At 25.5% G+C, this 27,867-nt stretch overlaps 2 protein-coding genes across 3 annotated transcripts in view; one reads left to right on the top strand and one right to left on the bottom strand.

Moving 5' to 3' along the window:
* The window catches only part of LOC122509243 (diuretic hormone 44), a 69,858-nt gene that overhangs the window by 4,381 nt on the left and 37,610 nt on the right, over positions 1 to 27,867 (top strand). Inside the window, exon 1 of one of the 2 annotated variants that reach the window (XM_043623168.1) lies at positions 22,636 to 22,654. The exons of the other annotated variant lie outside the window; for it this stretch is intronic. The gene's annotated coding sequence lies outside the window, so the exon portion shown is untranslated. Of the gene's footprint in view, positions 1 to 22,635; positions 22,655 to 27,867 lie in introns of those variants that run through there. 2 annotated transcript variants of the gene reach the window in all.
* The window catches only part of LOC122509242 (serine hydrolase-like protein 2), a 104,448-nt gene that overhangs the window by 47,994 nt on the left and 28,587 nt on the right, over positions 1 to 27,867 (bottom strand). The window lies entirely within an intron of this gene.

Genomic DNA, 27,867 nt, shown 5'->3' with positions numbered 1-27,867 from the left:
TTTTTTCTTGATATAATATAAAAATATTAATTTTTGAATTTTTATATTTGGATATTATTTTATTATTATTGTTGTTGTTAAACTATTTTTTTTATTTATTATTGTGTACTAGTGTCAATAATTACTATATTGAATCATCAAAAGCAAGTCCACAAGTCACTGACAATAAAAATTTTGATCTCAACTAGTTTCATTAGCATAGTGGTTAGGGCGTTAGTCTCGTAGTCCGTAGGTCGTAGGTTCGATTCCCGCGTGCGTTAGATTTTATTTACTTCTTAGGTTTGCGTTTATTCCGATTTTTCTGCATTGTATTCGTATAAGTATGCAATTTAATGATTATATATACTGTAAAATAATTTAATTAACAAATTTCTAATTTTTTTATAATTTTTAATGTATATATTAGAGGAATATATATTAATCTCTACATATACTAACATTATTTATGAATTCGCTTTTGGTCATCACTTAATTGAAAAAAATAATAATTAATTAAAACTAATACTTATTATTAATAATTTAGGTTATTTCTTTAGCAAATATTATTAACTAATTAAAATTATAATGAAATAGAAAATACTGTCTGAGATGGTCCTTTCTAGGTCCTAAAATGGACCCATAAACTGGTCCTAACTAGGCTCCCAAGTTAGGACCAGGCTAGAATCGCATCACCACCCATTGTTGGTCCAACTTACACTGCCAACCTAGGACCAAGCTATTAACAGGGCAAAATAGGTAGGACCTGGCTAGGACCAATTTTCATTTTCCACACGGGATGCTTTCGCAAATGATAAATTTAATTTTTATTTGACTCGAGAATTTTCTAATTTTATTTAAGTTTAAATTGAAATACTTTATGATTGTTCTTCCCAACCATTCTCTGCTTTGCAACCATGACTCTCTTCTTGAAAATTCAAACAACAATTAGAAAATGGACCGCAATTTTCATTAGAATGATTTTTATGATGTGTTGTATTTTTGAATAATTTAAAGAAACCCACAAATTCTCAAATATTTTGCCTGATGAGGTCCATCGTTGACCATCGTTGACAAGCTTACGCTTATAAAGAGAGGATTTTTAAAATAAATGTGGATTAAAATTTAAACAAACAAAAACATTTTACTAATTGATACTTTATTATTATTATTTATTTATTTATTTGCCTATAAATTATTTAAATTACTATAGAAAGTTATGACAATAATTTATTTAGGTACTTAAATGTATCCTTGTTTTTAAAAAAAGAAAAATAATAATAATTTATTAATTACTGTTATTATCACTTCTTCTGCATACGAAGTTTTATTTTAGAGAAAATTTTTAATTCAGATTTTTTGATTGATTTCGATATTTTACGACCTCACGAACTCAAAAATCAAGTTTTTAAAAAATGTTTGCTAAAAAAGAATAGTGAAAAATATTTTTTTTATTGTGGGTCAATTTTTTCTCCAGTAAAAATATTATTCAAATTTAAAAATTAAGTAAATTAATGAATTATCAATGAACTTAACAAGAAAACTGTACACAAACCAATGTTTAGGTTTAGTTACGGAACAACTTATAGAAGTATAGTCTTACCAAATAATTATTTAAATATTTCTTATGTCATTATTAATTTAAAGTTCAAAAAAGTCGTTTGTTCATAACTTTCAAAAAATATTAGGACACCTTTAAAAAATTTTCTTTCATTTGTAGAGTTGTTTAACCCACATATTTTCACCTATTATATAGTGAAAATCCTTCTGTACTTCTATTTATACTTGTAAAAGTTTTGAAAATTAAAGAAATTCACTTTGTTTGTAATGTTTTTGGTTTAAATCTTTAAAATGCTCTATATTTTTTTCGGTTGTTTAATAAATTTTTTAATACCTTTTGATCCATTAGAACACATTCTGCTGTTATTTTATCAAAAATTATAAAAGTTTTCAAAAAATTTGAATTTTGAGAAAATTAAATTTTTTTGTTTTTGGTTTAAATCTATAAAATGTTCAATATTTTTATATTTTTTTAACAAAGTATTCTAAAGTGGGTGTTTTAATCCACATAGCGAATATTTTATTGTAATTATATTCCAAACGTAAGAAAACGTACAAAAATTAAAAATTTCTACACTAAGAAAACAATTTATTTGAATTAAATATAATTTGTTTAAATTAAACTTAAAATAGAATTACTATACAGTTAAACATATTATTCAGCGAAAAGTCGCTGATTCACAGCGTAAAGTATAGGGGAAGATCAGGGCGCTTAATGGATCATTTAAACTTATTTAAAAGCAATAAGTTGAAATAATTTCGCTTTATTTTTAATTTAATTAATTTTTATTTTTATTTTTAGTTATTACTTCTTTAAAAATAGTTACAAAAAAACGAGGAATATCCCATTTTGAACTTTTGACATATTTGCTTTTAAGAAACAATAAAATATTTTTATGTAACTCTGGCGTATTATGGTCATTTTATCTATACCTGTACAGGCGCATAAGTTCCTCCTTATAACCCAGCGGTCAATAAAGTGCCCATTATTGCCCTTGGTCAATAAAGTGTAATTTAGAGACCCATTATTACCCAAGGGAAATAAAGTGACATTAACCGCTGCTCACAGGTCAAGATAGTACTCATTATTACCCTAGGGCAATAATGGACACTTTATTGACCAGCTGGGTTATATGGAGAAACTTAGGATGCTTCAATAATGTTTAATAATTATTATTTAATAATGTTTGAACTTGTAAATAATAATTATACTCTTTGATCCACTACGCCCCAGGTAGTGATTCAAAACGCCCCGGATTGGGGCATATTGGATAACCTTGCACGCACTCTATGAAAAAATGATGTTGAGAAGAAAATATGTTCTCAATGTTTTTAAAAGTACGATATTTTTGTGTACCAAACTCTAAGGAGTTAATAACAATTAGAAATTTTTATTTTTAGCAATTTCTTTATTTATTTATTATATATTTAATTAAAATAGACTTTAGGCTTTAATTTAAAAAAATCACTTAATTATATATCTTCATTCGTTTCGGATGTAAAATAAAAGTAAAAATAAAAAGTAACTTTTCATTGTTTTTATGGTTATAAATTTTAATGTTTTTTTAGAGTTGTGATTTATTTTTACTTTTTATTATATCCATGTAATACTTTAATCCCTATGTGGAAGCACTGCATTCATGAAATAAACACAAAAATGTAATACATCAAAAACGTACACGTTTTATTATTATTATCACATTTTAATTAGATAGCATAATAATTATTATAATTTCTCATTTTTCAAAAAGCATTTTATTTCCGTAAAATTTATCCTTATGTTTATATACAAACAAAATAAATATACAAATTTAAGACAAAATATTCATCTTGCTTTGTTTTTTATTTACTCGTTTTATTGATTTAGCATTCTTTTTATATATAGTTTTACCTATTTTCCCTTTTCTCTGCGTGATAAAGGTATTTTCCTAACATGAAATCCCTTTAAATAAATAAATATGCGTAAAATTGTAATAAACAATGAACATTTTTTAAATTTTCTAAATAATTATTGTTTTTTTATAAAATTAGTGTTTTTTTTAAATTTTTTACTTTCATTATTATTAATCATGGAAATGTAAAACTGACAATCCTAATCGAAATAAAATAAATAAACAAATATTATATATTTAAACATGTGTAAATCATAAATATATCTCGGAATATAATAAAAACTTTTTTTATAATTTGAAAATAATTAAAAAGACTTTTAAATATATTTGAATAATAAAGAAAAATCAATTTAAAAAAATTTGCAAAATTAAATTTTTTTTTGAAAAAGTAAAGTTTAACCCCGTTAAAATTTTTAATTAAACGCATTAGAATGGATAAACCTTTGAAAAGTAGAGTAACCAAGGGGGTAAATAACGCCTTTCCATTTTAAACTCATTGCTTTCTGTTTCTCTTTGTCTTATAACGAGATAAATTTTTTTTATTTTTCGACTATTACAAATATAAAGTTCAGTGACAAAGTAAAAGAGATTTTTTAATTTCCACATACTTTGATACATAATAAACAATTTTTCATCAGGATACGGAAATTAAAAATGTGACTCCATCATTTTCTTTTATTTCGCATTTTTCAAAATATTATATGTTTCATCATAATATTATTTATATTAATACTATATCATATAATTATTTTGTTGTTTTATTTTTTCTTATTATGGTTATTCTTTTTATGTATTATTATTATTGTTATTATAATTATTATTATTATTTATGATTAAAGATTTTATTCATCTTCGTTCGAATGCAATCTAATTCAATTTTTTAATTGAAAAATGGAACTTAAAAATTTTCTACATTATCCGCCGGACGGGAATCGAACCTCAACCACCAATACAATAAGCGAGCATTTTACCACTCAACCACCGGCCACAACATTTATTTTTATTTTTGGTAACATACCGTTATAATAATGGTAATAAATTACTATTATTTGTATTCAAAAATATTCTCTCACGTAATAAGAATTTATTATTTAATTAGGGGAGAGTCTCCAGTTGTGAGACAGTCAATTTTTTTTAACATGCAATATTAAAAAGCCGATTGGTTTATATAAAAACATTTCTTTTTATATGAGCCAACTTTTTCGAGTACGCCGAAGCGGATATATAAACTGTTTTTGTTAAATACCAACACTGTATGTGATAATCGACTAAAAAGCGTTTTTTCAATAAATGCAAAGTACTTTTTTTCCAAGTTAATTAATTGGAAAAGGTAAATGTAATGCATTTTCTTTTAGTGTTTTCCTTATATTTTGTGATGCAATATTGCATTGTTCCAATCTACGGTTGAAAATAATTTAATTTTCCTTTTTCAAAATAGCGCCAATTTCTGGGTGTGAGACACAGCATATCACCAGTTGTGAGACGGTGTCAACACCCATCTGGGCAGCATAAAAAATACGACTTTGCAGGCATACTATTTAAATGTTGTTTTGATTTTTTTCGAGTATTTTTGGGCATGTCAAGTGGAAAAAAGTCAATTGATTCAGAAGAAATCAATTTTAATGCTCTTGCTGAAGCTATTAAATTGTGTTTATTTGATAGTCATATTTTGGCGAATAAATATTATTATTTAGTATATAATAATATATATTATTAATATATTTAATTATTTCTACTTAACATAACGTTTTATGTCAAACTTATTAAATTTTAGCAATTTTTAATAAGTGTCTCACAACTGGAGACATTTTTTTTTTTTGAAAAAAGCGATGTGCTCGGAAAATGTATCGTAAAATTTTTTGAGTTCCTTTCGAACGGTGTATTTTATTTACAATTTCGTTTACCCGTTTACAAATTACGGGTCAAAAATAAAACCCGTCTCACAACTGGAGACTCTCCCCTATTTAAAATTGTTATTTTAAAAAAAAATTGTAATTGCCTTCAATTGTTCAATTTCTTACGCAATATAATTGAATGAAAAATTTATTTAAAATATTAAATAAATTAATTCTTATTTAAATAATTTAAACAATACCTAAATGGTAATCTAAAATATATTCTATAAAACATAATTTTTAAAAGCTTTTTAAATATTTAATAAAAAATGGTCATTTTTTCACAATAAAATAACAATTTGAAACGTTATTCACAGGAAAAAAAAAATTCTTTATGAAATTTGTTATATAATTTGTTCAGGTGCGAAAATGATTATTATAAAATTATCCTTTGTGCTACACGAGACCCATTCACACCCTTTACAGTATAGGCGATAATGTAATCGAATTTCTAACATTATATTTATTTTACGCGTAGATTTATCATCATTTAATATCATTAGTTTCTAATTTTATATATATATATATATATTGCGTAGAAAAGAAATTTAAACAAAGGTACGTTGAACCTTTCTTATCTGCGGAATAAAATGTAAATGATTTTTTAACACATACTTGCGAACCAAATAACAAAATAAAAATTCAAACAATGACGTTTCTCTTTAATTTGCAACGCTTTTCTATTAATATTTTTGATCCCAATTTAAAAAAAAAACTTGCCTCATATTATAAAATAAATGATTTGTCATTTTTAACATAATGACTCACGTGTCCAAGAATTTTTAGAATTTTTGTTTCATTGTGCGTAATAGAGAAAAATGAATAGCCAAAAATGGTTTCCAAAATTTTTATCCAAGAGTTTTTGTTATTTTTTTTTTTTATAAAAAAGCAAAAGAAATAAATTCTAATATAGGTCAAAATACAAATGTAAATAAATTATAAATATGAATCAACAACTAAATAAATAAGAAATAAATAAATAAATAAAGAGAATAAATAGGAAGCAAATATATGTGGACGTCCACATGAAAAGGGCCTATTTTAGCACTATTGGAGTTATCTATATGGGCGTATTCCTGCCAAAATTTGGAAAATTTTGAGTGGTCTTAGAACTTTTTTGGTTAAAAATTCGCTGAGTTACGGAATTTCAAAGTTTAGAACGCCAAAAACCTCATTTCGAGAAAAACGGAATTAAAGATTGCGATACCAACTAATTGTTGTAACTCTGGTTCTTCTTGGAATTTATTCAGATAAGAATTGTTTTCAGTTCAGGACACCTTGAAGATAAAAAACCAATAGGTTTTAAATTTTAAAAACCATCCCCCTCTCTTAATTTTGAAAATACGAAAAACCGACGCGACAATATGGACCCTTTTCTAAAAGGGACAGTTTTTCTATTAAAAAACAATTTTTTTACAAGATTAATGATTTGGTACAATTTCATTGTGTCATTTGAAGAAAAAAAATAAATATTAAACTTATTTAAAATTTTTTGACAGTCTGTATTATAAAAAAATTGACGCAATATCCAAATTTTCATTTCGACAATTACGAAAAAAAAGACTCTAACATCAATATCTCTGGTTCTTCTGGGAAGTTATTCAGATAAGAATTGTTTACAGTCCAGGACACCTTAAAGATGAAAAATCAACAGGTTTTAAATTTTTCCACACCTCCATTTTTCAAATGCGGATTACTTTTGCAAATGACCGACAATATGGGCCATTTTCATGTGGACGTCCACATATAAAGAAAAAAATAGAAAATAAATAAAATAATAAAATAATATAAGGAATGAAATAAATTATAATATGAAACAATTTTTTTTATCATAAAAAATAAATAAATAAGTAAAACAAGTAAAAGTATAATTTGAAAAATAGAAGTAAAGAACAAAACAATTTAATAAATGAAAAAGTAAATAAAAAATAAATAAAAATACAAATAGAAAAGAAAGTAAAAATAAAAAATCTCAGTTTATTAATAAATTGTCATACATTGTAAAAATTTAAAAATAAATGAACAGAAAGTAAATATTTGAAAATCAGTGTATAAAAATAGATTTGATAAAAATGATGATTCAAATAAAAATGGAACGATTTTTCAAGAATCAACGATTTAATAAAAATGCTAATTAACTTGTAAAGTCATCTTTTTCTAAATTTTCAAGGAATGACCAATATTCATATTAGATTAACTTTCCTCATACTCATCCTACTCAAAATTTATAGACATTTAGGTAAAAGTTAAAAATTGCAAAATGATTCAATCATTTTTTTATTTAATTTTCAAAAATTCTTATTAAATATTAACTAAAAATTATATTAAAATATAGAATATAAAAAATAGCGAATAATTATATAAAGAAAGTTGCAGTGTGACAAATAATAATAATCCCTCGACAACAAAAAACTTGCGTCATCTTATTCTTTCATCGTAGAGAGAAAAAAAAGAAGGAAGAAGAAAAGAAAAAAAAATACCTGATAGGTCACACACGAGACATTCTAATAATTGAGAACAAGAAACTCATAAAAATTCTTGATTCACTTATAATGTTCGCGAGGTGTGACACTCATCGGCTCTTTTACGCCTCGTGAATTTTGTCGATATGCTTGGAATTCCACTCACTTTTGTTTATTTCCGTTTATATTTAGATCAATAAAAATAAAATTTTGGCTATTTTTACATTCCTCGTAAAAGTGATTGAATACTTCTTTAGATTCATTTTTCAAATTTCTCTCTTTCTCTAAAAACTTTTCATGTGTAACTATTACTTTTATTAATAAAATAAATTAATAATAATAATTTATTAATATTATATAATACTATTTTTTCATTCATTTTTTTTGTCTATTATTGTATTTTTGTTATTTTTTTTTAATTTATTATTGGAGTTTTTTTCTTATTATGGATTTATTATTTTATTTCTTTATATTATACATTTTTTATTATATCTTTATTTTTCACTATTTTATTATTATTACCCTTACTTGTAATAGATTTATTTATTTAACAAACGCGGAATAAAAAGCCATTTTAATTGATGGAATTGATGAAATTAAATTATTTGAATGTACAATAATTAAGTAAAATATAATTAAAATTTTGTGTCCATATTAAGGCAACTTTTTCTGAAAACGATTTAATTTGAAAATCAACATTCACAAATTGGTGCAATAACTCAATTTCACCAAAAATGCGATAATTTATTATATTTTATCGATAAAACTTCATTAAACTTGACTTGTAATTTAAAAAATAATTAACTTTTTTAACCTTTATAATTAAATATTGACATAAATATTTAAATAAATAAATAACAATATTTTTTAAATGAAAGAATGCAAAAGAAATATTTTTTACGGAATTTCTTTGTTCTACTGAAGGGTCGTTCATATACCACGTGGACAATGCTGGGGAGGGGAGAGGGTATCATAGCAAACGTCCACGTGGACACAAAAATCTTTTATATTCTATTTATCCCCAAATTTTTCACCCCTATTTTAATTAATTTTAAGGTAACTTAAAAAACCACCAAAACAGTTCTTAATGTAATTTTTCGTAAGGAATTCAATGGTCAAAAAATAAATTGAGTTACAATTTTGTTTGACCAAGTGATCAGAAAATTTTATTTAGAAATATTTTTATTTTTTGTAAAAAATTAAATATTTTAAAACCCATCTGTAAATTTGTAGAAAATATGTTTATTTATTTTAAAAAAATTTACACCTTTTATGAAAAATATAAATGTTCTTTTTTCAAAAATAACTTTACAAATTTAAATGATTTTTATTACTTAAATTTACCATTTTAATTACTAAAATCACCTTTCATTCGATAAAAAATTAATTTTTTTTCGAAACAATGCTTCAAATATAGTAAATATTAAAATTTTTATTCGGGTTAAAAACGTTTGTTATCAAAAAAATTATTTTCAATAGTACTAAGCCACGGATATTATTATAAGACTTTATCGACTATTTTTTAAAAACAGACTTTTTCCAACTTATTTTCAAAAATTGCAACAAAATACTACATTTTTAGTATAAAACGCAACTTATTTCGATTTTTATTGTGTTAAAAATAACTGTATACAAATCTTTCAAACTTATATTTTTAAATAATTTTTTACGATAAAAAAATTATAAAAATATAATTAAAAAATTTTAGAATAATTGAAATGTAAAATTTAATAAAAAATAATTTTTTTAAAGTCTATTTTATTACAATTTTTAAAAATCAACTTTTGAAGAATTTTAAATGGAAATTTTGAAAATATTGAATTCATTTTAATTTTTTTAAATTCAGTTATATTTTCAATATTTTCAGTTATGTATTTCCGAAAAATTCAAATATATTCAATGAATACATTCAAATTTTTTAGAATTATTTTAAAAATTTTGAAGAAAACAATCATGTTCATTTTTTATTGTAAAATTATTATAATTATTAATAATCAACTTAGTTAATTTTAATTACTAATTTCGTATAAAGTAAGAATTATTGCATAAGAAATATGTTTTAAGAAATAGAAAAATATTAATTTCTTGTTTAAATTTTGAAAAAGTGTGAAAATAAATTTCCGACAGAAAAATAATCTTTCAATGGGTACATGACCCTTTCTATTATTGAATCACAATTTTCTTCCTTCCACACAAATAATAATAATCGGAATCTTTGGAAATATTAATATTTGAGATTCCTTATCGGTGAACAATACATTATGTTATGTATATGGGAAAATTCTTTTCTATATATACGTATATATATCCAGGGGTAATTCTTATTCTGCAAGAATTCTTATACATATTTCGTTTCAAGGAATTTGCATAACATCGCGAGAAATGTATCTTTGCGAATATTGTACACTTCTTCACATAGAATTTATTGAAATATTCAAAACTTGAGCGCAAGATCAAGGAGAGAATAAGTGTACTTTTTTTTTCTTTTCTGAAAAATTGCACTCTAATTTTTTTTCTTACTTTCTAATGTTTCCCACATTATATCCTAACGGAGACAATATAATTATATAAAACCGAGAATTATTTAAAATCAAGTGAAGAAGTAAAACTATAATTCAAAAATTCTGAACACGTTCAAATGAACGAAATTTATTTATTTCTTCTTGAAATTAAGTTCTTTTTACAACAAATTTGCGTCACTGTAAAAACAATTAACAACAAAGTTGTTAAATGTAAAATTAAGGTTTCTAACTTTTGTTGCAATCAGTAATCTATGAAAATATTTTTAAATAATATTTCGTTCATTTGAACGTTGAAAATTTATGTATCGTATAAAAATATACAAATTAGAAAAAGGAAATAGATTTCAGTTTTTTTAAATGGATGTTAAATTTAGATTTTTTAAATTTAAGACGAAAAAGTAATTTTGATAGTAAATTTATTAAATAAGAAAGTAGTAGCAGTTGAAGTAGTGTATCATTAAAAATTAGGCGTGTAAGATATAAATTAAATTTACAAGCGAGCAATTTTTCTCTCGTTCTTTAGAAAATTTAAATATGGATAAAAAACTCTCTTTCTGAAAATAGAATCCATCTATTTGGAATAATTTAATAGAAACTTGTACAAAAATGCCAAAGATAAAATATGCTAGAAAATATGGAAAAGAAGCTAAAGAAAAAAAAGAAGCTAAAAAATGTAGATGTCTCATGCCATTCAGAAGATAAAAAAAGACCAAATGATATAGACGAAAAAGGAAAGAGAAAAAATCTCAAAATAAAAAAAAGAAAAGAAAAATGCAGCAAACCTTCAAGCCATAAGAACTTAGTGCAAAGTCAGAAGGTGACGAGAGGAAGAACAATATAGTGATCAGAGTTACTGAAAAAAATCACAAAAAGCCGTAAGCAACAACAACATAAATAATAACATGAACTTGGTCCATGAGAAAAACACGAAAAATGAACTTGAGGTCTGTAACTTGGATTTCATTCTCATTTTTACTCTTTTTACTAAGCAAAAAATGAAAATGGATCTTTTAATGCGAAGGAAATATTAAAAAATTACATCATAATTTCCAAACATAAAGCAGATATCTAGGGAACAAGTAAATATAAAAATCAGCTTCACAAGAATCGAAGTGTCAAGAACTTCTAAAAACAGAGATCCAATTAAAATAAGAGATTTTCAAACTAAGAGACTTTCTCGCGGAAGTCATTAAACCGCAACACTGCATCAGTAAATAGTGATCTTTGCATCAAAAGGTACCTTGTAATGAATGTTAGAAAGAAAATGTAGGTTATTAGCCTACCGGTTTAGGAGGCGTCTGATTAATAATTTAACATTGCAATTGCAGAAATACAATTGGCTTTATTTAAATTTAAAAAGTTTTAATTTACAAAAGGAGTGAAGTCATCAGTGAAATGAGTGAACATCAGTGTATTTCTAATCTAATGTAATCTAATTAATCGAGCTCGTACCGGAGTTCCCGAACAGAGAGCAGGCAGTTAGGTTAATACCCATTGTACCCTTCTCCAGTTCGTTCGTTTCAATTGTAACAGTATTTTTAGTAATTAAACTAACACATCAACTGTTCAATGACAACTTCGCCAAATTAAAATAATTTTGAGGAGATTTCTTAAAGTTGTAAAGTGGATATGATTCTGGTTGTGGATCACTGTGTGTGATGAGTATACGGCGTGGTGACGAATATCTACAATTGTTAGCGGCCAGAGACGATTTTCCTTACAAGTGATTTTCCGTCTTTAGACGAGCAGGAAGTAAAGTATGTAATAATTGTGTAGATAATATTGAGTGAACATTGATTGGGAGTTAAATAATAGAGTATTGAATACAAAAAACGAGATGTTGATTAATCTATCAGAGGTAACTCCAACAAGGCGGCTTTCCCCGCATGAGTCACCAAACTGATCTCAAGCCTTGGTAAAGTGTGAACGGTAGATGAAAGGGTACTTTAGAGATCCGCGATTTGGATTACCTTACTCGAGAAGAAGAAATTCACACAGTAGATGCTGGAATCACTTCTCAAAAAAGTAATAAAACTCCTGGGACTTAACAGCAAGAACTCCACTATAACAGCGAGAAGTCAGTCAGGTGTTACTCAAAGATGCCCCACTCCATTTTATTGTCTTCTTCGAATTTCTTACCTCAAAAGTACTGAAGTGTACTTTATTGAACCGAAATTGCTGATTAGAGGAATATTGATTTAAGTCATTTCGAACCTTTGAAGCGCGTTTTCTCCAATTTCACTTTTTACGATTTTTAAAAACTTGTTGGCGAATACTATACTATAAGTTGGATAACTATACAAATTCGGTCTGAATCTGCTCCAGATGAAATGAAGAAGAATTGGAAGAAGCAGGAATGAATCAAGTAAGGCACAAAAGAGTCGCACATGGAGACTTTTACCTACGAAGTTCGACAAGTACCAAATGAAGACGAAAAAGGGTGCATTTTTAATAGGGTCGACCAGTACAAGAGAAATCATTCCCATGAAACAAAAATACAGACTCCGTATCGGCCTACGAGTAATAGAACTAGAAAAAAATTTCCCCATTTGCTCGTATAAAACAGAAAATAATATATTAATCCCAATTCTCAATTTACAAAATAAATATATATTAGAAATACCTGAATTTCTCTCATGACTGTGTATACCTCTAAAACTATTCTCTTTAAATCTTTCTTTTCATGTAAGATATCTATATATTTATTACGAAGGAAAAGCCCTTAAGACTTGCGAGGATTTTTTCGTGTTCGAAAAAGAGGGTGACTTTTTTAGGGTGCATGATTATATCAACTCTAAACACGAAACATACTAACAGATTCTTGTGCACACATTAATCTTTTAATTTTTTCAAAGAGGATCTATAAATATATATCTAATTGAGGGGAAAAAATCTCTTAATGAAAGCATGCGATCTGATCTTAAATATCACTGATTGTAAGATCAAATTAGTATATTTTTGATTAAATGTTTATTGACTTTAAAAAAAAATTGTATTTTTCAGAAATTTGTTTTATTGTATTCTTGCGAATAAACATATAATATAATTTTCTAACATTATTATGAATTTTCAATTGTTTAAATAAAAATAATTTAATTTGTTTGAAATTTTTTACATCCGTTTTTTCCTTATTTTGAGTAATAAATGTTACGAGGCCTTTATACGGTTTAAACAATTTTATTAGATGACGACGTTTCGATACATTTAGTAGAGTAAATAAAATTTTTAGATAAGCTATTTATAACTATTAATTGAAAAATGTTTAAATAAAAGCAATTGCTGCTATTTACTAACTTTTAAATCAATGTAAATGGAAGTAGATATAGTTTCTTCTTAATTTTGAAAACTCATTAAACCTTATTCTATTACGGATAAAGATTTCTATTTATTTATTCATCAAAGTAAGTAAACAGACAGAGACCTTTAAATATAAAATCCGTTATATAAAATTAAGTTTTTATTCCAATAGTTTTTCAACAAATTATTATTTTCTAATTTTCTTACATAGTATACCGAAAGAGGTATAGTTTCTTTTTAACTTTGTAACTAATAATTTTCTTTTACATAAAATAAGAATTTGTCACAAATTTTTATCTAGGTGGTCACAAATAGTGAACAATAATAATAATTTTCTTAAAAATTGTTTACATCATATGCAATTTCATATAATAAACCTTTATCAATAATTACAGAAAGTTTGTTAAAGATTAAACTATATAATTAAAGAAAAACTGTATTTGTCTAGGTGCGGTTTTAGTAAAAAAAGTCAGAATATACCTAATTATTCGTTTAAAGAAATTGAAAATTTGTCGTAACGTTGATAAAATAGATTATTTTTTTTCATTACTGCTTAATTATTCCAAATCTTTTTTGCAATATATATATAACCAATAAAATAGAAGTGGAATTATAATTTACAAATATATACGTAAAATTCAAGGTATAAAGGTAGGGTTTAATCTGTATTGTTGCCTCTATTACAAAGTAGGGTCGACGCAGTTCTGTTGAATAGAGTGCGAATAAAATCGATTTTTATTAGAGACTGAATTAGCTTCTTTGAAAATTCTATTATATAGACAATTCTTTCAAAAAATGCGTTCTAGATGTATTAATTTTATACAGAGGGAAATTACGTAATTTTCTAAAAGGAACAAAGAAACCTTTTTGTAATAAGATTTTAGGACTGATAGATAAAATCGTTGATAATCTTAAATAAAAACAATAGGTGTGGGAAAAAATCTAGATTAAATCCCTCGTATTACGAACACGTCAGACCATTGAATATTTCAATCCTATTTTCCAACTAAATTGTTTGAAATAATGGTTAAAAATGGTTTTTAAAAATGTTATTTTACTACGAACTACAGCTATCCCGTTTGGTTTTTTTCTTTCAGACATTTCTAACTTTAAATATAGATATTATTACATTTTTCTCGCATTTTTCAAAACATTTTAAGATTTTGTTCACTAACTTAAAATTGTGTTTAGATTGTTGCAAAATCCCAGTAGATTTACAGTATTAACAGGGTCTGACCCACTCTGTGTGGGATCCGGTCAAGCGAAGGTTAAGAGGGTGTCCAAAGTCAATGCGATTTTTCTACTGTAGCTCTGTGTAAAAATCGTATCGACTTTGACATCCCCTTAAGGAGGATTTCTACTTTAGAAGATTTTTTTAGATTTTTTTAGATAGATTTTTTTTACATCTTCAGGTTACATATCTCGAGAATATGTACCCAAAGTTTTAGATGCCAATCTGAAATATTTTTTAAGTTACAAGCTCGAATGCAGTTTACTATGAATTTCTTAACTGCAGAGAGGCCCCTACAAAGGTACTGAGTTGTACTTTATGGGGCCGGAATTTCTGATTACAGAAACCTCAAAAACCTCAAACTTTGAAGCGCATTTACTCCGATTTCACTTTTTACAATTTTTACAAACTTGTGTGCGTGATTGACGGAAATTGCATAGACCAATTTTAATCAATTCTGGCTTCTTCTATCACTGCAAAAAGAGGCGTCTTATTTTGAGACGTTTTTTGTGTCTTAGAACGTCTTAATTATAAGACGTTTTTGGTGTCTAAGACGCTAAAAACGTCTCAAAATAAGACACCTCTTTTTGCAGTGATATACTCAGTATTAAACCCTCATCTATGTCTAATCTTAAAAGATATGGAAAAAATTTAACAATTTTCAGAACCAATTTAAGTCAATTTTTTTTCTAAAAACTAATTTTTTTGTTTCTATTCCACAAAATATATGAATTTCACAATTTCTTTAAAATTTTCTTACAAAAGGTAGGGCTCGAACTATAGTGGAAGTATTTAAAAATACGGACCTTACGGACCAATTACTGACAAAAATATCACCAGTTCAAGTCAAATAAGAGAACATTTTACTTAAAACTATAAATTAATCGATTACTCCGAGTCAAAGACTCGGAGTGATCGATATCTTCATGTTTTATAATAATTAAAGGTAACCAAGTGATAAAATCATTATTTTATATTTAACTAAAATTCTTCTTTAAATCAACTATTTTTAATAATTTTCGAAAAAGTTTTTTAACAATTTTCAAATACATTTGTTTACAATATTCAATTTTACGAAATTTCAATTATTAGTAAATTCTTCAATTAAATATATATATATATTATAGAAAATAAAAACTTCAAATAATATAAAAACAAATTGTAGATAAATAAATAAAATTCAATCAAACTTTTTCAAAAAAAATAATTTCAAAATTCAATTATTTCTAAAAATTCAGGCTATATTGCACTTAATATTCAATTATTATCTAAAATTTGAACTGAAATTCATTTTTAAATTAATTTTTATTAGAAAATTCTACTAGAATTCAATTATTTAAATACAAAAATAAATAATTTATTTAGTAATTGAATGTTTCTTAAAATTCAAATCCCATAAAGAATTTTATCAACAAATTTTTAAATAATTGAATTCTGTGGAAGAATTTGAATAAAATTTTTAAGAATAATCACATTTTTCGAAGAATTTGATTAAAATTGTTTTAAAAATAATTTAAATTCTGCAATGAGTTTTAATATTTATAAAAATAATTGAATTCCTCAAAAGAATTTTATTGTTTACGAAAATAATTGAATTTCTGTAAACATTTGATTATTTATGAAAATAATTGAATTATTGCAAAGAAATTTATAAAAAATTTTGGAAAATTTTATTAAAATAAGTACACATTGAAAATCATCGAATTGAAGAAAAGGACGTAGTGTTTTTAAAAAAAAATTAATACTTTGATAAAATACAGCACATCTATTTTAAAGGAAAATAAGTCTCGCGGTCATTTATTTAATCTTAATAATTAAAATATGTCAAATTTAAGAAAAACCTGAAAAATTGTCTTTTAACTTAAAAAATTATAACTTCCATAATTTATAATATTTTTGCTTAAAAATTTAACTGCATACTTTTAAGATATAACACTTTCAAGAAGAAATAGTGTATAATAGGGCTTTTTTAAAAAAGTATTTATTTTGAAAAATGATAAGTCACATTTACAAAAGAAAATAGAACTTTGAAATTCATATTTTAAAATTACTTTATTAGAACAAAAAGGGTGACTAATGTCACTCACGGAACATAAAGTTAAGTATAAAATGTACATCCCGATGGTGCCACATGTTCAATTTTCACGAATTTAAACGATACTAGCTGTCGTACCTGTCTTCGACGGGTATGATATTGGGCTTTTTACAATTTGGAAATTTATAACTACTAAATAACCAAATATACGTATTTTTTTGTACTAAATTATTCTCTGATAAATTTCGAATTATTATTTAGTAAATTTCAATTAATTTTACACTATCTACAAATATTGTGTAAATGCTACTTTTTTTAGAGCAATTTTTTATGTTGTAAAATGTATTAAATAACAAAAATAACATTTTTCCCGTCTAAGCCACTAAAATCTATTAGAATGCTTTAAAAATCAATCCTAAAAAATGTAATTAATTTTCTACAGAAACATCCAAAAAAAGCCTTGTTTTATTAAAATTAACATTATTTTTAGAGAATTTGGTAGTTTAACCAAAAAATAAATTAAGAAAATTTTTTTAAATTATAAAAATATGGTTTTGGCTTATAAATTCAGAATTGTTATTTATTTTTAAAATTGTGAAAATGTGTTGTATTTATTTCAAAAAGTTGTCTACGGATAGTGCCGCATCAATCTAACAAAAAATTGTAATTACTTTTGTTAAGTTTAATATTTTTTAATCATATTATATAGCTAAGATTTTAAGTCACGCTAATACCTAACAGGATGCCAAGTTTTACATTCATCGGTCAAGTTGTTTGAAAGTGAAGACCGTATAAAATTTGGACGACAGACAGACAGAATTTTTATTTATGACATATTTGGAATCTTTACTACGTAAAATGATAAATTATGAAAGAAAAAATTAATTTTTGGCTATGTGCAAACAAAAATCTGATTTTATTTATATAGATAGATATATTAGAGTGCAAAGGTTGAGTATAGGTGTCAAACAACCAGGGTGCACTTTAAGGGTTAAAAAAGCACTAGTTTTAGGCCTCCTAAAGAAAAATTTTCGCCATATTGGATCCGTCATTTTGAATTTTAAAAATCTGACTTCATATTCGTAATCAGCGACCCCCAAAACCCCTCGAGTAACAAGTTTCAAGTGAATTTCATCAATTTAAAAAAATAAGTCCGCCATTTGGGATTCGCCATTTTGAATTTTAAAAATCTGACTTCATATTCGTAATCAGCGACCCCAAAAATCTCCGAGTAACAGATTTCAAGTGAATTTGATCAGTTTAAAAAAAATAAGTCTGCCATATTGGATTCGCCATTTTGAATTTTGAAAAATCCGACTTCAGATTCTTAATCAGCAACCCTAAAACCCTCTAAAGTGTACTTGGTTATTAAATTCCTTGACTAGAAAAATGTATGCTTCAAAGGGTTTAACAAATCCAAATAATGTTGAGGACATATGTAGACCTTCATTAATTTAAAATCGACCGGTGGTATAGTTCGGTAGTAAAATTTTGTGGTTTCCGATCGTCGGGGTTAGGCCCACAGTACTATTAGTACATAAGATGGGTGATCCTAGTAAAGTCATGCTGCTCAGGAATAAATATGCCTGAAATTAGACCAGATGCCATATTATAAATATAATTCTTTAAAAAATTTTTCCAATAGTATTAAGTGCTGATATTGGACTATAATATTAATAATTTCATATTTGTGGACACTTTTATGTAGGAACATTTTACTGGAACTGTTGTTCCAGTAAAATGTAGACAAATTCTTTCTTCCAGTCAGCATGAAAAATACCACTTTTTTCGACGAATTAAAAATTGGCAAGTTGCAGTTTAAATGTAGTGTCGTATGCATTTAAATAGTTCCTCCATTTCCCTCTAAATTGTTTTGTTAAAGTATTTTGCATCTGCTTTATAAGATGACAAACACAGTGGTGTGTTTATTCATTCAGGTCTTTAAGGAAGATGCTTATTAATTAAAATTTGTTTTCTCTAAATAATTCAACTAAACGAAAAACGAACTTTTTAAACAGTATTATCGTAATTTTTAGTAATGCTTTTAATTAAAAAGAGTTAATTACATAGGTATATAATTTAACCCCGCTTTAAAATTGGCATACAGTTCCTGCATCTAATAATATGACTTTCTTTGTTAATTGGAGTTACAAGAAATTAAATAGCAGACAATGCTTCTCAATTTCTGTTTAATTAGTCACGTATAGGTGCCTCATCAATGCTAGCCTAGACGTGCTTAACATTCTGACTTTGAATACTGATAATACAGGGAAGTATTTTTTCGAATTCAAAAGTAGATTCAGCCGCACTACTGGAAATCAATACTGGTTATAAGTATAAGTGTTTTGATTTCTCAGTATTTTGATTATTGATAAACTATAACTTTTTCTTTTTTGGTTCAAATATGTACCTTTGACTCAATCCTTATTGCACAATGGCGTCAAAATACCAATTGAATATTTTTGATAATCCTGATAGGTTCTTAACCCTCTCCCAACTCTAGCACTTTTAAATATAATTTCTATAGTCCCCACTAGGCTACCGAATTGTAGTTTTTTGTCGATAACGGTGAACTGAGCAGGCAGAGGGTTAATTTTAAAAATTATATGTTTAATCACGTACCTCGCAATCAGTATGCGGAAATATTGACCAACTTCATTCGTGAGCTTATTAAACGGAAACGTGTAGGAAATTTTGAAACAAATACAATAAGCGTAATTTTAATTAACATTTTATGTTTTAAGAGCATTTTATCATTTCTAGAGAAAAAAGAACGTTTTATTAATGTCTTGGATATGGCACAAATAGGTTCAAAATTACTAAGTCTGAATTAGTCTCTTCTCGTTCTATTATTGTTTGTTGTTTTTGAAGGTCATGCAACGTCATTCAGTCAATGAGCTGAACTTACCCCTCATTAACGACATTTTAGCCTAGATGATGTATGCTATTCAGAGCCTCATTTCAAGTGTCCATTGACACTTCACCTATGCTATTCGATATTCTATTTCGAATCAATTGAGAATTTGTGATCAAAACTTTCCACGATTGTCGAAAATTTGATTTTTCTCACGTGGAAATGGAAGTATAGCAAAGCATGAGAAGAAACTGAGTTTTTTTTATATTTTTAAATTTGTTTCATATTTTCAAACTATGGGCATTGTGTGCCGAACCATGAGAAGAAGGAAACCTGTTTTTTTATGGCAAAGTATGGCGAATCATGGAAAGAAAAAATGTTTTTTTCATATTTTCAAACTATATATGGGCAAAGTATGTCGAACCACGGGAAGCAAAAAAAATATTTTTTTATTATTCTAAACTATGGGCAAAGTATGGCGAACTATAAGGAGAAGAAAATTTTTGTATATTTTGATGGGCAAAAAAAGGCGAAGCAAGGAAAAAATATTCTTCCTACAGTTTACCATACTTTACCCATAGTTCGAAATTATTACATTAAACTTTAAAAATATTTTTAAAAAAGCTTTTTTTTTTCTCCCCATACTTTGTACATGAAAAGGGCCCATATTGTCGGTTCTAGTTTTCGAGATAATCGCAATTTAGTAATTTCAGAGCAAAATCTTAATTTTTTTTTTATTTTTTATTATCAATCTACATGTTTTGACAAGTCGAATCATGCGGTTTTCTTTAATTTATCGATAATTTAACTGTTTGATTTCATTGGTTCTTTAGAAAAATGAAAAGGGACCATTTTGTCGGTCATTTGCAAAAGTAATCCGCATTTTAAAAATGGAGGTGTGGAAAAATTTAAAACCTCTTGATTTTTCATCTTTAAGGTGTCCTGGACTGTAAACAATTCTTATCTGAATAACTTCCCAGAAGAACCAGAGATATTAATGTTATAAAGTCTTTTTTTCGTAATTGTCGAAATGAAAATTTGGATACTGCGTCAATTTTTTTATAATACAGACTGTCAAAAAATTTTAAATAAGTTTAATATCTATTCTTTTTCTTCAAATGACACAATAAAATTGTACCTAATCATTAATTTTATAAAAAAATGGTTTTTTAATAGAAAAACTGTCGTTTTTAGAAAAGGGCCCATATTGTCGGTTTTTAAATTAATTAATTAATTAAGGGGAGGGGGTGGTTCTAAAAATTTAAAACCTGTTGGTTTTTTATCTTCAAGGTGTCCTGAACTGGAAACAATTCTTATCTGAATAAATTCCAAGAAGAACCAGAGTTACAACAATTAGTTGGTATCGCAATCTTTAATTCCGTTTTTCTCGAAATGAGGTTTTTGGCGTTCTAAACTTTGAAATTCCGTAACTCAGCGAATTTTCAACCAAAAAAGTTCTAAGACCACTCAAAATTCTCCAAATTTTGCCAGAAATACGCCCATATAGATAACTCCAATAGTGCCAAAATGGGTCCTTTTCATGTGGACGTCCACATATATACTTTGCCAGGATTCAAAAATAAAAAAATTAAAACATTTTGTATTCACTTCATATTGAACGTGAAAGTATGGTGTGTGTTGTAAGCTTTACTATGACTTTTGTTTCAACTTCATAAAATTTTTTTTGACCGTGTTAACATGATTAATATAAAAAACAACTGTGTTTTTTGACAGTGCGCGTGCTTGCCGTACCGACAATTTATTTCCGACGGCAGTGTACATACACAAAATAAAATAAACATTTACATGATTAAAAATACAAGTTTGAAAAGGGAATATACAACTTGTTGAGTAATTTAAAATTTCAATATTGAAATTATTGCAAACTCGAATTTATATAGTAAATAATTCCTTCGCTCCGAGAGGCATAATTGAAACGATACATCCATATTGTACACAAGGTAAATGTCCCAATTTGTGAACGTATACGAAAATCAAACATATAAAATGTTGCAAATATTTATTTTTTTAATTTGCAATAAAAAATGCTATAAATGAATTGACTTCAATAGCATTGACGCTATTGAACCAATAGTTTTTTTTCTCAGTGTACAATAGCTAAAATAATTTCATCTCCAAAGGCTTTTTAACATACCTCCGATACACTGTTAAAATTCTGACTCCAACTTTACACCAAAAAGATTGAAATGATGTTATTTTAATCTCGCAAAGTGTGAATTCTTGCATTTTATTGGTTTCAAGTTTTTAGTGAATCCAATCAAATAAAAGTTTTCACACTTTTTAAGATTGAAATAACATCATTTCAATCTTTTTGGTGTAAAGTTGGAGTCCGATTTTTAACAGTGTAGGAGTTCTATAAGAAAATTAAATTTTTTATGGATTTTTTAAACCCTTGAAATTTTTTTAAAAATAGTGTCAGAAAGTACAACATTTTTTCTATTACTATATGTATTTTTAAAATTTTTAGACCTCAGTTTTATGTATGATAAAAATGTTTAAACTTTATCTTCAGTTTTAGGGTAAAATTATACTTCACTATGATTAATAATTTTTTTTACATTTTAAAAATATCCTAAACAAAATTTTAATGCACATTAAAATAAAGCTGAGAGTCTGACATTTACTTTTATACTCTAATTGGGACATTCACCTTACGTACAAAAATTTTATATTTTCGTATTGTAATTTTTTGTAATTAAAATTTTGTTCTCTAAATATCAAAATTTAAAAAACTATCTGACAATCATTTCGTTGAAGCGTGATAACTTATCCATTTTCCCTATATTTGAAAATTATGTTATATAAACAAGATATCCTTTATATTATTACAGAACAGGGTGTTTTCCTCTGTGTCTGACATTTGGATCAAAGAAAAACTCGATCAACTCCTTCGTAATAAATATTTTCAGGTAAAATTCAAACAGAAAGTAATTAACGATTTTAAAAAACAATTTTCTAAGAGACGCACAGTTAAAAAACATGTGTTCCAATATATTAAAATTGATTGTAGTCGCTGTTTTTTAAAACACACATTCTCTCCTCACCAGTTTTTACATTACGTACAAAATTTCGAATCCAAGAGATTAACATATGTATATTTTACAAATTTTTGCAATATATAAATAAACATTATTTCCTGTTTTTTTCCTCATTTTTCATATTTTATCAAAATTTCCATGCATAGAGGGAAATTAAAATATACGAGCACATTTGAATCATAAATTTTCTGGTTAAAATGTCTAGATATCAGAAATAATAACATTTTTTTTCGCTTCACCTTTATGAAATATATTTTATAGGCAAAAAAATAAAAATTAAGATAGAATATAAAATTTGACATCCAGTGTTCATTTGTAATAAGTTATTGTGTAATAAAATGTAAAATTTGGAAAAAAAATCCTTTTTTTCTTTTGAAACGTTAAAAAACAATTTTTCATTTATACATGTGTAAATTCTAAATAAGACAATAAAAATTTTTTTTTTTGATAATTTTTAAAAGCATCGATATATACATACGTATTTTTTATGCCGTCATATATGTTTCGTATATTGTGGCGCACATTATATTGTTAAAATATCAAGTTAAACATTGGGTATTCAAACAAAAGAAAATAATCGAGACTTTTATTACTCATATATAAAAAAATGACCGTTAAAAATATTAACAATCCTTTTTTTCATGCATGACAATAAATTTTTAAAAACGAACAATGCCGCAACAATACTGCCACGAATCTTGACAATAATTTTATTTATACGTGCTTTATTTATAATGTACAATAAAAAAACATTAACGAGCTATTTTTACAAATAAAGTTTAATAAAATTCATTTAACCAAATTTAATGCCAAAACTGTCTTCAATTTCTGGACATTCTTGCCAATATAAATTATTTCTGAAGTAAATTTCGGATAAAATAATAAAATAAATAAATATATAAATACATTTATATAAATATAGACATTGTATAAATAAATAAATAAAATTTACTATCCTAAAGTAATAAAAGTTACCAGAAATACTAGTAGATTAAAATGAATTTAATATTTAAGATGAAAATCTTATCCTCCTCATTTTATGTATTCAATTTACTTAATGTAGTTAAAAATTGATTTAAATAATAAATTTACTTTATTCAATTAATAAATAAATATTAATTAAGTTACAAACTTACTGCTTTTAATTGATAAATAAAAATTAAACTTAATATCAGCAAAAAATACATGAATAACTTTCCTCGAGAGATGGAGAGGATTCTTCGAATACAAAAAAGGGGAAAAACACAAAGTGCAGAAGAAAATGGTTAACGAACTTTAATAGAAAAATGTAAATTTTACTTTTAAATTAAAATATTGTATAAATATTGCTATATTGTCCGATTATGCTAATGTTTTTTTAATACTTTATCAAAACTTTAAATAAAATCTTATCGGATTTTTTAAATTATGTTAAATTCACAATCAATATAAAAATACACAATTCTATATCAATAAAAAAAATATACGATTTTAATATTTAAAATTTCCTAAATTTTTAAACTATAAAAGTAATTTCTTTGTATTGAATATTCTTTACATTCAAAACAATTATCAAAACATAAATAAAAATGTTATTTAGATTATGACATTTACTGATAAATTTCATTATTATTAATTGCAATTATTATCATTAATTAATCAATTAAATTACAAATTGGAGTAAAATTAAATTCGTCATTGAAGAGTTACCTGCGATAATTTAATTTAACATTTTTGTCGTTTATGCGGGTGATCAATTTTTTTCTGACAATTTTTGGTATTTAAAATTATAATATATGTATTTTTAAAAATTAAAAACAATTAATTGAAACAAAAAAATTCTAAAATAGTTAAGTTAATTTTTAAAATTTTTTGAGGTATTAAAAGAATGTCAAAAAAATTTGATATCCCTAAACGAGGTACATTTTAATTGACTTAAATTTTACTAGTGTTACTTTTAAAATTCAACTTCTCCCACATTTTTATTATCTTTCATAGCCGAATTTTTTTACATGCTTTTTTATAACTCTGAACAATCAATCGTATAGATTTTCAAAAATTTTAATTTTTTCTTAAAATAAAACTTGGAAAATAGAAATTTTTTTAAAAATTTTAATAAAAAAATTTAGATTCTAAATAATAAAAAAAAATTTTGCACATTAATAACTTAAATATAAAAACTAGACAAACTCCAAATTCGAAAAGACCAACTTTAAGAATTAAATAATTATAATTATAATAATATAAAATTCAAATAACCATATTTTTTACAAGAGAAAATGTAACTTTGCAGTAAATTTTCTTCGTTTATGACTCGCGGGCAATTTCTGGTAAAGTAGAATTTTCCAGTTATAAATTCTTGCGGTTTTAAAAAATTCTCAACGATAATCTCTATTTCTTTTGCGTCACATAAATCGGATTTACATTTCAATTTCTTAACTTAATTTCAGTGATCTTGTTCAATTAAAAATTCGCGCAATCAAGAGCAAAAAAAGGAAAAATCTTCTAGATTCGACTACGCATTATAGTATAATGGAATAAATTTTTCCAACAAAAATTATGTTCTTTTTAATGAAAAAAAAGAATTTAAAAAAGAAATTGATACCTTTTTAAAGTGAAATAAATTTAAAAGCCAATTTAATACTGAATTAAATTATAATTGGCGCATCTATAATTGGTACATTCATAATAAATGGCGTACAACTCATACGAGTGTGGGTGTTTTTTAATTTTAAAAAGTGAACAAAAAAAATTTTTTCAATCATTTAATGACTAAATTTCTAATTCCAAAAGTATTTTACATGACGTAATAATGCGGAAAAATTTTATCTCTAACCACAGAGACACAAAAAAGGTTCCTCCCCCTCAAAAAAAAAGAAAGAAAAAGGGAAAAACAAAGAATTTTCGTGAAACAATTGAATTCTGTGAAGCATACTTTGTGAGAATTTTCACCATATAGTGAAAAGCTCGCGCTTTGATCTTAAAATGGAATGTCGAGAATCTGTGAAAGTTGCTCAAACTTTTCTTTTTTCATTTATGTTTTGCCCTGTATATAGATGGGAGAATGTTTTAATCATAAGACACGAGGTCTTATCACACACATTTCTGAATTGTGGAGAAATCAGTATTCTCTTTTTTTCTACTTGTATACTTTAAAAAATAACTTCTTTCACCGAATCGATATTTATTTAGTTTCTGTTTCTATTTTTACAAAAAAAAAAAAAAAAATAAAATGTAAGACTTGAAGGGAAAAATAAGTCAATATATGATTTTTCAGAATTCTATAATAGATCGCGTTTCTTTAGCACTTGAATGAAAGCGCGGGAGAAATTCAATAAATATTGAGAGAGGCCAATGCTAAGGCCATGACAGCTTCCGTGATTCCTTTGACTTGTGGTCATTTCCGTTAGGAATAGCGCCTGCTCTAAAGTCTTTCTATATACACATCCTGTGCGTCAGTTTCGCTTATATGAGTATATTGAGAACATTCGCTCATTTATAAAATGAAATTAAATGCCATTTTAATTTCTCTTTCACTTTATATATCCCACGTGGCGTAGAAATATTTACGATTCGTTTCAGTTTTTTTATTTATCTATATTTATTTAAACGAACTGCATTTTCGAATAAAAATAATAGTTTTATAAACCATGACATTTCAAATGTAGATTTTAAAAACTAGGCTTTATTATAGTTCGGAAATGAAATGAAATTCGTTACTCGACGGTTTTTGTGGTCGCTGTTTTAAAATTCAATGTCAGTTTTTAAAGATTTTAAATACCGGACAAAATATTAAAAAGTTGAGCTAAGCTAAGGGTGCTTTTTAGGTCGCTGATTACAAATCCGATGTCAGTTTTTCAAATTTTCTAAAATTCAAAATGGCGGATCCAATATTGCGAACGATTTCAAACAGTACAAAATATTAAGGTTTTAAATCGTTTATACTGATAGTCTATTTCATTAGAAAAAACGGAATTTTCCCAGGTTTTTAAAACTACATTTATATCTTACAAAATTAAATAATTCCAATAAATTTTTACAAATAACATTGGAAATTTCATATAATACTGTATTCCGCAATGTTATATTTATTTATTACTCAATCAGGGTTCGCACAAAAATTTTTTTTTCCTGACTTTTCCTTGATTTCCAGACAAATTTGATGTATATAACTTCTGCGATGAATTTTATTATTTATGAAAATAATTAAAACCCTTCATAAATAATAAAGTTTTTTATTATTTATGAAAATAATTGAATCTCTGTAAAAAATTTGTTTATTTATGAAAATAATTGAATTATTGCGAAGAAATTTACTGGAATCGCTGATTTTGAATCCAACGTCAGTTTTTAAAATTTCAATATGTTTTGTTCGATTGTCAAAAAAAGTTTTTAATTTGTAAACCTGTATAAAGATAATAAAATTAATATTAATATAATAATAAAAATACTTTACAGAATTTAACATACAAAGTGGGGAAATTTTGTCATTTCTCTATTTTGTTTAAATTCTGTTATACAACTATGTACAATACCTATATTCAAGTTAAAAAAAATTAAATAAAAAATACAACCATAAAAATTTAATTTGAGAATAAATAATATAAATTTCTTACGCATAATGAGCTTTCGTTTCTTAAAAGAATGAATTCCGCTTGTAAAAAGAGAAAAAGCTCAAAGAAGAAAAATGTAAGTCACTGTTTAGAAATTTTTCTTTTAATCTCGAACATTATGAATTTTCTTTGAACTAGAAAGCATAATATTATAGAAAAGAAATTTAAAACATAATTTTTTTTTAAATATTATATAACGTTGCAATAAGAGCTAGCAGTTAAATATTGCAAAATGTTGATAATAATCCTATAAAGACAATGCTTTTTTTATGGCAGTAAATTTTAAATTTATTTATTTTTACTGAAAACCGGTTTACAAAGGTGTCTTTTGGTGCATAATCACTATAATATATTAAACAATTAATCCTCTTTAACTGCCCCAGCTATTTTTTTTTTGTACAATTTTAGATCGCTGAGGGTGAAAATTAGCCTTGACGCCTGCACCATTACATTCAAGTGCTTCTAACTTTTTTCTTTAAAAGAAAATTTAAC

This window comes from Leptopilina heterotoma, unplaced genomic scaffold, assembly GCF_015476425.1.
Source record: "Leptopilina heterotoma isolate Lh14 unplaced genomic scaffold, ASM1547642v1 Lhet_6, whole genome shotgun sequence".
Lineage (NCBI taxonomy): Eukaryota > Metazoa > Arthropoda > Insecta > Hymenoptera > Figitidae > Leptopilina > Leptopilina heterotoma.
Note: the sequence above shows the minus strand (reverse complement) of the source record. Positions and strands in the feature narration are given on the sequence as shown.